Here is a 13046-nt window from a genome sequence, read left to right on the forward strand (position 1 = left end):
AAAGAATGAGGCAACATGAGGATAATGGAAAGAAAGCCTGCTCCAGAGGCAGGTGGACATGGGTTCAAGATTTGCCCCTGATACACCCTGCCTATGAGACTGTAGGCAGATCACTTAGCCTTTCTTTGCCCCTGATAACTCTCGAAGACCAGAAATTGCAGAGAAGAGGCCAACCTTCACTGAGAGAGAGAGAGAGAGAGGATTTCTTTATTGGAAGCAGCCTATACCATCAGAGGTCTGCCCTTCCATTTGCCTACACCCACTCACCCCCCAAAAAGTCATAGGATAATATAAAGGCAGTGTGGTATAGTGTAAAAAGAGCCAGTGTTGGAGTCAGGAGCTCTGAGTTCAAGTTATGTCTTTGAAACATCCTGGTTGTGGGGTCCTAAATAAGTCACCTAACTATTAGTGCTAAAGGCAGCTCTCTGAGATGAAGTTTTAGAGAAGGTACTGTTTGCATTGGGAGAGGGAATGTCCTTATTCAGAAATTCTGGCCTATACCAAAGAAACCTTAGCTCTGATCCCTTCCCTGACCCCTCCAAAACTGGGAATAGGAGTCATGTTGGCTTAGATGCCAAGGATAACACCTAGAAGTGATGCTGTTCCTCAGCCCTCTTCTTTCAGAACCTTAGTTTACTCATCTGGCAAATGGGGCTGATAGCCCTTGCACTCCCCATTGCTAGGGTAAGAGGAAGCTCTAGGACCTCTTTTCACTGGATCCAAATTTTACAGTGACAATAAAAACTCAAAAAATAGCAGACCCTGTTGTGGATCCCTCACCCATCTCCGTTTCCCTCTGCCATATTTATTCTGAAGGAAGCATGTATACATGGATCTAAGAAGTTCTCATTTTATCAAAGAGATAATAGTACCAAAAGTCACTCAAATTGTTTCCCCTGGGTCCTAGGCATGGCCACAGCTAGGACTCTTGGGATTGCTGGAAGACTCCAAAGAGGTAAATACAAAAAGTGCCCAGCAATCTTCAAATTGCTATTAAAAATGTTCCTTGCTGTTATTTATTATCATGCTTCATGGACTCCCCTTCTTCTCTGAGTAGAATAATAAAACCCATATGATCACTGCCCCAAGCAACTAGGTGGCACTGCAAGGGAATGAGTACCAGTCCTGAAGTCAGGAATATTCATCTTTGTGAGTTCCAATCTGACATCAGACACTTACTAGCTATCAATCTGACCTCAGACACTTACTAGCTATTTGACCCTCACTTCACCTAGTTTGCCTTAATTTCTTCCTCTGTAAAATGAGATGGAAACAGAAATGGCAAACCATTCCAGCATCTCTGCCAAGAAATATCCCAAGTGGAGTCATGAAGAGTCTGATATGATTGAACAATAACATCACTCCCAGAAGGAGGGTATTGATTGATTATGTTTAATTTTTATGTAGTTGGACTTGAAAATTTAAATTTGTGGTCACCAGGGATTTAATTTCTAAATCCCAAAATGAATTACTAAAGTAAAATGTAATTTATGGTAGTTTATTTTACAATAGAGGGAAGATACTAAGGAATGAGATAAAGGGAGAAAGAACTCCAACTTCCTCTGAGGCAGGTAGAAATTCTAAGACCCTAATCAGGGAAGAGTCTCAAGGTGATGGGCCTTCTTCAGAGGTTTACACCACCAGAAAGGCAGGGTCACCATGTCAGCCTTTCACTCACCATGGTTACCATCTAAAAGGAAAGCAGTCTGAGGTCTCCTGCACGAGCTCCTCCAGGGGTCCAGTTCTACAGCCATGTCTGAGTATCTGTCTTCCAGTCTTTCCTCAAGTGTCTGTCTTCCAGTCTCTCCACTGAGTGACTCTTCTTCACCCCAAGCTTGAGAGACTGATCCTCCAGTCCAACTCCAACTCAGAGTTCTTCGATCTCTCTACTCAAATATCTCTTGAAACCCAAATGCTCAAATATCACCCCTCTGGCCTCTGTGGTCCTCTTTTTATTTATTTTATTTTATTTTTTTGGTTACAATACTCACTTTATTTCCCTCCTTCTCCTCCACCCACCCTTCCCACAGCCAATGCGCAATTTCATTGGGTTTTACTTGTGTCCTTGATCAGAACCTATTTCCATGTTGTTGTTTGCACTAGGATGTTCATTTAGAGTCTACATCCCCAACCATATCCCTTCAACCCATGTATTCAAGCTGGTCCTCTTTTTAAAGATCTTTTTCTCTTGTGTCACCTTCCCTAAATTTCACGTCTACCAATCACAGCAGATGCTCCTCTCCAGGACTGCCCACTCTTTAGTTCACATCTTCTTTGGTTAGATTATACCTTTTTTGGTTAGATCACACTTTTTGTAGTTAGTTCGCACCATTAGTAGTTAAAATGGGTAGATCTACTTCAAATACTGAGTTACCACCTTGTGGGGATTAAAATCTAAAAATAGATTGTGGATTACAATTCAATCTTCCCAATAAAGGAAGAGCTAAGTATCTTCATTTTTACAATCAGGAGATAGCTAAATCCAATCTTCACAAGTACATTGGAGTTTTTCTCACCATCTCTGGAACTCTCTCAGCTGACCTGAAAACTCCCCTCCCTGGTCAACATAACCTAGTTGTGCTGTCTCTTCCTATTAGAATGTAAGCTCACAGAGAGCAGGTATATTCTTTCTCTTGTTAGATGTGTCCTCAGTGTGTGTCACATAGTAAGGGCTTCATAAGAGATTTTTCATTCATTCATTCATCCATTCTTTCATGGAGTTCAGTTAGAGTCTTGGGACAATACTCTTGCTGAATTGTTGATATTCAGGAGACTGTTATTATTGTTGCTGGACTCAGCCCATCTACCTGAGTTGTTGTGAGGAGATCTGCATGTACTCTCCAGACAGGAGCTATTATTCTCCTTATGGGTCCTTCCCAGGGAATAAGGTTTTTAGAAATAATATTAGAAAAATTTTAGAAAATTGATATTAAAATTTTTACATGTAATTGGGAAAAATAAACTATTATATTAAATTGAAAAAAAAAAGAAATTGTTCCATTTGAACCTAGGGAAGATCAGTGTGCATCACTCTATTGAAAAAAATACCAGTTGGTCTTCAGGTTAATCTCCAGTCTCATTTTACCCTTCTTTGGATGGTCCTGCCCAGTCAGCTTCTCTTACAAAACTTGCCTCAGAGGGACCCAAAGCAGGGCTTTGGGTGGACTGTTTCTTGGAGGCTCCCTACCTGGTGTAGACCACATGAACCTAAGCTCATTTTTGCTTTGGGTCCAAACCATTTAGTTGGCAGTAGTGGGGCTTCTGACATTCTACTTCCTACATTAGTATTCAAATGGAAGCTGAACTTTGAGTAAGGAGCCCTGAGTTCAGATTCTGACTGGGACACTTAGGCTTTGTGACCCAGGGCCAGTCAGTCCACTCTTTGAATTCCATTTCCTTCATTATGCAGTCAAGATCATTAAAATCACACAGGCAGGCTCAAGAGATTGTGTTAAGTCCAGAATTAGATAACACATGAAAACTGATTTCTAAGAGTGTGTACCTTTCAATGCAGAATATTGATGAGTGACGGGATCATGGGCTCAGTGCTGGAAGGGACCTCAGAGATCAGCCAATCCAAGCCCCAAATTAGATAGGTGTGGAAACTGGGAGCTCCTACTGTGGAAGCACCTTCTCTTGGCACAAGTTGAAACCATTTATGACTTAGTAGGTCTTCAGACATACGGAGGTTAAAGTTATTCCAGGGTAACTGACACATGCAGTGTCTCAGGTAGAGTCTGAATGTAGATATCTCTCTGTTTCCTCCTCTACCTCTCTCTCACTCTGTCTCCTTCACTCCTTTTGTCTCCCTCTCTGTAACTCTGTCTACATTTTCTCTATTTCTAGCCATCTTTTTCTTTCTCTGTATCTTGATTTCTCTGTCATTTCCTTTCCTCTGTCTCTCTTCTTATTTCTCTCTCTCTCTCTCTTTCTGTCTGCTCTTCTTCCCTGAGTCTCTCTGTCTGTCTCTGGTTCTTTCTCACTGGAAGTTAGGTGGCTCAGTGGATAAAATGCAGAACCTGAAGTCAAGAAGGCCCAAGTTCAAATCCGACTTCAGATACTAGTTGTGTGACCCTGGGCCAAGTCATTTAACCGTGGTTCCCTCATCTATAAAAGGAGGATAATCACAGCAGCTACCTCCCAGTGTTGCTGTAAGGATCAATTGGCCAATATTGGGAAAACTCCTATTCCAGTGCTCATCGCAGAGCAAATACTGTAGAAATGCTTCCCCTATCCCAGCCCCAAATCTCCTGTCTCATTTGGAAAGATGCTTGTGGATCCCATTTGCTGCTGACTCAGATCCCTGTCCAGTTGGCTTCCTTCTCAGTGGCCCCTTCCCTATTCACAGTAGGATGACCGCTTAGAACTTCACGTTAGAGCTAGAAGGGACCTTGGGCATCTTTTGGTCAGAAGCTCTCATTCAATGATGGAGGGAACTGTGATATATCTAGGAGATGAGTTAAGGTAGCACTGCTATTGTCTCCTCACCCCCACCCCCACCCCCATGGCAATGGGTCTTCTCCTGGGTAGTAATGGAGCCTCCATTGGGCAAGTTCCCATTGCCTGAGGAGGCATTGAGTTGGACCATGGGGGCAATGACTAAGAGCATGAAGGTGCCCCATGATTGGAAGGGGAAAGCAGGCCTTCTTGGGATGCCTTGTAAAGGGCTTTGGGGCTTCTGGGATGGCAGCTACTTGGGAAATGCTGCTATTGTTATCATTAATACCAATTACACTAAATTCATTAGGGACAGGCGCCCCAGGCCACCTCTGGTGTTTGTGGAACATCTTGATCTGCTTTCTCAAATGTTTGGGGTTCACACTAAGCCAACGTCTGTTTTGCCTGAAGCCCTGTTCTCTGGAGTTGTTAAAAGCCATGTGTATTTTAAGGGAAATATAACCCACATGTCTCTCAATTCATGTGCACTTAAATGGCTGAAATGTTCTTTTATAAGAATGCTTTGGGGTCCGAGGCCGCCTTTGAACTTCTGAAATGAGCCTCTTTCCCCCTGATAAACAGGAAGTTGTCTTCTGTCTTGAGGGTGGGGGCAGAATAGGCAGAAGTTACAACATTCTGAAGCTTTAGCCAGCATCCAAATGGCGGCTCTTCTTTCTAATACTGGCTGTGGGGTCCAATTGTTGATACTATTGGGCTATTCTTTGATTTTTTAAATAAGGCATTTCCAAGGAGGAAGGAATCTCTGAATGCAGAACGTTCTAGCTGAGAGGGATCCTAGAACAGAAAATATCCAATCTGGGATGGGCCAGTGATCTTAGAACAGAGACTATCAGAGCTAGATGGGGCCTCACTACAGAGACCGTTGGAGCTAGCCCTAACTTTTGAAATGAGAATATCAGACAGAGAGGGACCTTGGAACAGAGATTATCAGGGTTAGAAGGAACTTTAGAACAGAGGCTGTCAGAGCTGGGAGGACATTTAGGACAGTGGACAGTAGACCCCGGAGGGGCCTTAGAACAGGGAATGCCAAAACTAAGAAGGGTCTTCGAGAACAGAATGTAAGAGCTAGGGGGTGAGCCTTGCAACCTGGAACAAAAAAAAACCACCTTCTTTATAGCATTTTAAAGTTAGCAAAGTGTGTTACCTACCTGGCCTCATTTGAGTCTTGTGAAGTAGGCATTTGAGATATCATCTCCATTTTACAGATGAGGACACTGAGGCTGAAAGAGAATAAATGATTCACACAAGGTCACACAACTAGTAAATAGTAGAGTCAGGTTTTAAACCCAGGGCTGTCTGCTTCTGGCTCTAGCACTCTCCTTTAATACAGAACATTGGATCTAGAGTTCTGAGAGTTGTTAGCACACAGGATGTCGGGGCTGGAAGAGACTTGCCCCTAATCATGCAGATAGGAAATGAGAGTCAAGACTCAAACCCTGAATCTTGATTCCACGACCAAAGTTTTTTGCATTGTATCCTAAATCCCCTGACCTGCAAAAAAGGAGCCACATGTCCATATAACTGCAGAATTAGAAAGGCTCTCAATGATCCTGGAGACTCACCCCTATCCAGATCATGAATTACTCACACAACACCCTATAAAAATGGTCATTCAGTCTCTGCCCAAATATTCTCAGCAACAGAGAACTTGATTGTTATTACTCAGGGGGAGCTGGACAGCTCAAATTCTTACAAAGCTTTTCCCTAAATTGAACTGAAGTCAGCCTCCCTCTAACCCATTCATCTTACTCCATGGGAGTCAAGCAGACCCACTCTAATTGGTCTTTCAAAAATGGATCCTATGATCCAGTAAGCTTGATATTTCTCTTTGGAAGAATTTGAGAGCAGATCAAATGATTCCTGAGCATTCACAAAAGAATGTGATGATTACTGGGACCCAGTATGGGTTGACTAAGAGTAGATCACACCACATTGACTTCATTCCCCTTTGTTACCTAGAGTTACTTGGTTGATTGGGTTGGTTAGCAAACAAAATTCTAAAGCAGACACCGTAGTTACATAGAATCATGGAACTAGAGAGTTGGGAGGGACCCCAGTGGCCACCTACTTTAACCCATACACTGAAGGAATCCCCACTACGATTTGCCCATTGGAGGATGACATGGAGTTGATTACAATGAGTCCTAGAAGATTGCAGAGCCTCCTTCATGAAGCCTACAGTTCTCTCAACAGAGTTCAGCATATGCAAGAAAAACTAAGTGGGCAAAGAATGTTTCTTGTTCAGACTATGACATGGAGGTGGGTGCACTTAGAATTCATTTGTGCTACCCTTTCTTGAAAAGAAAAACATTGATATCCTTTGGGGGAAACCAGATGGTTGTACGTCATGGGACACCACAGACTCTGAAGACATAAAGTTATGGGGCACTGAAAGGGCAGTGAAGGAGTGAAGGTGAGTGTGATGAGGCTACAGCCAGAAAGGGTCCAGGAGGAGCTGCCATAAAGGAAGAATCCAGAGATTTTGGAATGGAAATGAAAGTGGTTTGGTCATATGGGGAGAGCCTTTATGTTTCACTGGTAGCTATGCATTGTGATAAGAGTCAGCAAAAGTCCCTCAGTAGATCCCCTAGAAAGCTTGGATTGGGGATAACGAGTCACATGGGAGGGCAGGCAGAGATCTCTTTACATCTGCATTGCATTGCAAGGAATACTTCCATAAATGAGGCAATAGGTCCATTATAGTGTCAGGACCTTAAAGAACTTGGGAGGGAGATCAGGTGAATATTATTCATCTTCAATTCAGTAAAGCATTTTACAAAATCTCAGATAGATGTTATGGATGAAATGGACTCTGGGGTGAATGTGCATCTTATTGAACAACAGTGCCCAATGAATATTGATGAAGAACTGGAAATAATTAGATCAGAACGTCTTAGATCCAAAGCTAGAAAGGATTTCAGAGGCCATCCAGTCCAACCCTCCCCACCTCCCATTTTACAGAGGAGGAAACTGAGGTTCAAGGAGGAGAAGGAACTTGCCCAGGATCATACAAAGGGTTATAACTCTGGAACTGAAAGGGACCTAAATAGGCCACTGAGTCCAATCCTTTTATTTTACAAAGAGGGAAATTGGGGAAAAGGAGGGGGGATTAACTTCCTCAGGGTCACACATAGGCTCCTAGATCAGGAGCCTGAAGGGACTGTAGACCTGATCTGACCTCCTCCATCAACAGAGAAGGAAGCTGACGCCAGGGGAAATGAAATTACTTACTTATAGGCAGTAAATTATTATCAAATATTATCAGAGATAATATTTGAACCCAAGTATTCTGTCTTCTGTACCATATTGTCTACTAGTAGTCTATATTAGGCAGTCCCTTGAATAGATCTTTGTCAGTATGATATCTTAGCATAAGACCCCATTTGACCAGAGGTCAAATCAAGAACTCTAGAGGGGATGGGATATAAAATATTCTGGGGATTGGGTAGCTAGGTGGCGTAGTGGACAGGGAGCCAGGTCTAGAGAGGAGGGGTCCTGGGTTCAAATATTGTCCCAAATACTTCCTAGCTGTGTGACCCTGGGCAAGTCACTTACCCCCTATTGCCTAGCCCTTACTGCTCTTCTGCCTTGCTACCAACATACAGTATTGATTCTACAATGGAAGGTAAAGGTTAAAAATATTAAAAGCTTGAACTTCTTCGGGGGGGGGGGGCTTATGCCATTAAGGTTAGGGCAGACTGCCCCTCTCCAAGGGTGGAGCTGCCTAGAAAGCTGTTTTGGAGCAGGTCCTGGGAAGATCTGACTTTTGCTTCTGGACTAGCACACAAACCTCCATATACCTCTGATCTTGGCCTGGCTTGATAGCTACTTCTAGGGCATTTTTGTATGGGTATCAAGCCTTCCACTGCTCACCTTGAACTCACACCAAATTCCAGAGGCAATAAAGTCCAAGGGGAAAACTCCTGGCCCTTGAGAGAGATGAGTCCTGGCTCTAAGCATTAATAGCTTTGTGATTATAGTTGTTGAATCATTTTAGTCACGTCCAACTTTTTGCAGCACCTTTTGGGGCTTTCTCTTAGTAGAGACAGACTGTCATTTCCTTCTCCAGCTCCTTTTCCAGACAAGGAAACTGAGGCAAACAGGATGAAGTGGATGGCCCAGGATCAAACAGCCAGGGAGTATCTGAGGTCAAATCTTGTGGCACCATTGGAGGTCTTCTTGGCAAAGATTCTGGAATGGTTTGCCATTTCTTACTCCAACTCATTTTCCAAATGAGGAAACAGAGGCAAAGAGGGTAAAATGATTTGCCCAGGGTCCCACAGATAGTAAATGTCTGAGGTCACATCTAAACTTGGGTCTTCCTGACTCCAGCCCCCCCCCCCCCACACACACACACACGCAGTCTCTGTCCACTGCTAGCTACCTTGTTTTGATTATGGGCAAGTAACTTAATGACTGGATGCCACTTTCCTCATTTGTAAAATGAAGCTATCCTGGCTAGCATTTCTCATCCCATGGGACAGTTGTGAAGGGATTAAAGGCTTCATAAACTTTAGAGCCTTATCGAAATGAGAACGTGCTTCTTAGTATTACCTACCTCTGCAAGTCGTTGTGAGGAAAGCCCTTTGTCAAAGGTGAACTATTCATCATCTCTGAGAAAAGGCAGCTGGCTACAGAGACAGCCTTGGAATCCTACAGACCTGGGATCAAGTCCTGTCTCGGACTGGGTGACCTTGGGCAAATCACTTAATCTCTCAATGCTACAAGCAAGATTCTAGGATTATAAATTGCAGAGGTGTGGACCTGCATCTGTAGAGGGAGTTTCCTCCCTCATCTAGGAGTTCCCTATCTCAAAGAAATCACAAGTTCAGGTCTTATTCCTCTCTAAGAGCCTCAGTTTCCCCATCCTTGCCCTCCCTACCTCCCACGATTGCGAGAAAAGTGCCCCGTGAAGCCTAAAGTACTTTTATTTTTCTTAACGAAAGAGAGAGAGTTTAATCTCATTCTCTCTTTTTCAGTGGGGTTCAGTTGGAAATGACTGCTGTTGAGGAGCACCTCCCTCCCTACTTCCCTACTCCTGCCCCTCCCTGCACCAAATTCCTGCTTCTGTGACTCAAACTATTTAATACTCAACTGTCACAAAACCTGTCCTTTGGCCCCCTAAATTTAGTTTGAACTTCTCAGTCTAGCCCCACCCACCACACCTCTGCAAATAAGTCCCAGGCAAACACTACGCATTCCAGGCAATACTTGGCAAATTTGCAGATGCCACAGAGTGAAAGATTATGGGAGGCTTATCTGACCCAAAGGTCAAAAAAGTATTCCAACAGAAACAACATGGACAAATAACAATAACAACAAGCCCTTTCACCAGCCTGGAACTAGAAACATAATATTTAGCCTGAATAAGCAGAAAGTCCTTCATTTGGGCTCAAAGAAGCAGATTGTACTAATTAGAACAGTAGGTAGTGTATACACATAAGATATAGAAGCCCCAGATATGTGCTATAATTTATATATATATATATTTATATATATATATATGTGCTATATTTATATATATATAATATGACCGTAGTAATTATAATTCTAAAAGTAGTAGCTAACCTTTGAAGATTTATTTTCCCTTTTCATTGATATTTTTTCTTCCAGTTGACAAGCATTTACTGTTGTTGTGCTCATTTTACAGAAGAGCATGTGAGGTTCAAAGAAGATCACTGATTTTTCCAAGAGTCACACAGCATTCAGGATGACGAGAAAGGCAGCCTATGACAGAATATGGCTTTGTTTGCATCAATTTTGCTCCAAATCTAAGGATTTTCACAACTAAGGAAGGAAAATGAGTCAGCAGAATATGGCAAAGCTACTAATAAAAGATGAAGGCAATTTTAGGGTACTCGTGTTCCATGCTTTACAAGGTCCATTAACCCGTTCTTTCCAACAACATTGTAAAGGAGGTAAAACAATGATCATTATTGCCATTTTACCGGTGAGGAAACAAACACAGTGAGTTTAATGGATGTGTCCAAGGTTATATAGCTAATAAATGTCAAAGCTAGCTCTTGAACCTATGTCTCCTGACACAAAAATCCCTTACACTTTCAACTTTATCACGTGTCCTGTCTAAGAAAGCACAGGGCATTGGAGTGGAAAGAGCATTAGACTGAAAGTCAATAGCTCTGAGTTCTAGTCCTGGCTCCATCAACTTGCTATGTGCCATTAGACAATAATAATATAGATTGTCCCAAAAGTCTTAGTGCAGCTTTAAACCTTAATAACTAAGCTGAAATCTACTTTTAAACCTGCACTAAAACTTTGGGACAAACACTAAGAATGTCATATCCCCTCTCTGTGACTCAGTTTCCTCATCTTGGATAATAATAAAATTCAAGGTGCTTGTCCTATGAATTAGGTACTGTGAGGCAGTGAGGTATACTAGGTTTGGAGTCAGAGGATCAGTATCAAAGACCTGACTCTTATTTCCTGAGTCCCTAAAAGCAAGTTACTTGATCTCTCTGAGCTCTGATTTTCTCATTTATAGAACGGGTATTATAATATCTGCTGTTTTGAATAAAGAGATCTATGCCATTTACAGCACTGTGGAAGTGGATGTTGTGATTAATATCCCCATTTTATAGATGAAGAAATTGAGACTTCTGAGAATTTGTAGAGTAAAGAAGACAAGGCAGGTGCCCTGAATTCAAACCCAGGGCACTTTCCACCTCACTAAACTACTTCTTGCTGAGGCCTTCATCACTTGGGTAGGGAAAAATCTGGCCAGGCTATTGGGACTAAAGGGAGAGAGAAGAGCCCATGATCAATGATTCTGAAATGAGTGATCAGAGTCAGTCTGCTGAGATGATAGATGAGGCGCTCTGGAGAAAGGGATGAGTCAGTCCTGAAAACTTCAGTTCCTGCTCGGGCTTGGAGAGGACAGTGAAAAAAGTGAGTGTGTGCATGGGGATAGGGGTGGGTGTGGGGTTGGAAGCAACCCATTTTGCCTTTCATTTGACAAATAAAAAAGTATTAAAGCAAAAGCAAAAGTGGCTCATTGCTTGTATCTCTGAGAAGTCAGCAGATGTTTGGAAGCCCCACATACTTGCTATAAACACAATTCAAGAGGAGACACTGTGATCCAGATTCCTTGGGCTTTGGCCCTAAATGATTCAGAATAAAAATTCATGGAAACTTAGACCCTGGAGGGACCTTAAGCAGTCATCTGGTCAAACCCCCTGAATCTACAGTGGTTGAAGCTAAATCATCCAAAGCCAACAGTTATCTGGCCTGGGATCAGAGAAGCTTGCAGCTGGAAGAGATAACTGAGTCCAACCTCCTCATTTTACAGATGAAGTAACTCCAATGCAGAGAGGATAAGTGACTTGCCCAAAGTCATACTGCTAGTATCATTGTTGTGATTTAAACCAAACCTTTTGTCTTGAAATCCATTGTTCTGTCTTCTAGAGGCAGCTAGGTGGTACAATGGAAAGAGCACTGGGCCTGGAATCAGAAAGACTCAAGTTCAAATTCTGTCTCAGACACTTAAAAGCTACAGAACCCTTGGCAAGTCAGTCTGCCTCAGTTGCCTCATCTGTACGATGGGAATGATAACTGCATCTACTTCTCAGGGTTATTGAAAGGATCAAATGAGATAATAAATGGAAAGGGCCCCAGAAAGGCTAGCTGTTATTATTATTACACCATTCCTTAAAAATCTCAGCACCTCCCTTCAGTTGTCCTATCAGAAAGATCAATTTTCTGTCTAATCTGACAAAAAATTTTTTTCATTTTAAAATAGATATACTTTTCCTCTTATTCTCGCCTTAGTGTTGGTAGAGAGTCTCACCTGTAATCTTCTTGTGGAAACTCTACCAACAGGGCAACAGTCACAGCATGCCAGAGTTATAAGGAGCTTCAGAGGGTACCTAGTCAGTACCACATGTCAGTAGGATATCCTACTACAATAACTCCAAGTGTCCTTCAAGCCTTGCCTCTTAGGGAAATCATTACCACCTAAGGCATTTCTGTACACTTCTCAGATGGCTATAGTGATTCCTAGGTTTCTTTGACCTCATCATGATTAGTATTTTACCTTGATTAACAATTTGCTTTTAAAAACAGTGACGATCAGCATCTGGGCCTTTATCCATTTCCCATTTATTCTGGCCAACAAGTCACATCTGTTCTAAAAGACTAAACTGGTGAGGTTATAATTGCATGCAATATCTTCTTATCTCTAATCTTCTAAAACATTTTCTCATCCCAGTCACTATAGCATCTATTACAAACCTTTTCTTCCCTCCTCAAACTTCCTATGCCAGACCCTACCCACTCCGTCTTTGATAAGGATCTCATCTCATATTTTAAAATTTTAATTAATTCATTAATTAGGAATATTTTTCCATGGTTACATGATTCACGTTTTTTCCCTCCCCCCTCCTGGAGCCAACAAGCAATTCCACTGGGTTTTACATGTATCATAGTTCAAAACCTATTTCCATATTAATATTTGCAATAGAGTGATCTTTTAAAGTCAGCAGCCCCGTTCATATCCCTATAGAACCATGTGAACAATCATATTTTTTTCTTCTGTGTTTCTGCTCCCACAGTTCTTTCTTTGAATGTGGAGA

The sequence above is a fragment of the Monodelphis domestica genome, chromosome X (assembly GCF_027887165.1).
Source record: "Monodelphis domestica isolate mMonDom1 chromosome X, mMonDom1.pri, whole genome shotgun sequence".
Classification (NCBI taxonomy): domain Eukaryota; kingdom Metazoa; phylum Chordata; class Mammalia; order Didelphimorphia; family Didelphidae; genus Monodelphis; species Monodelphis domestica.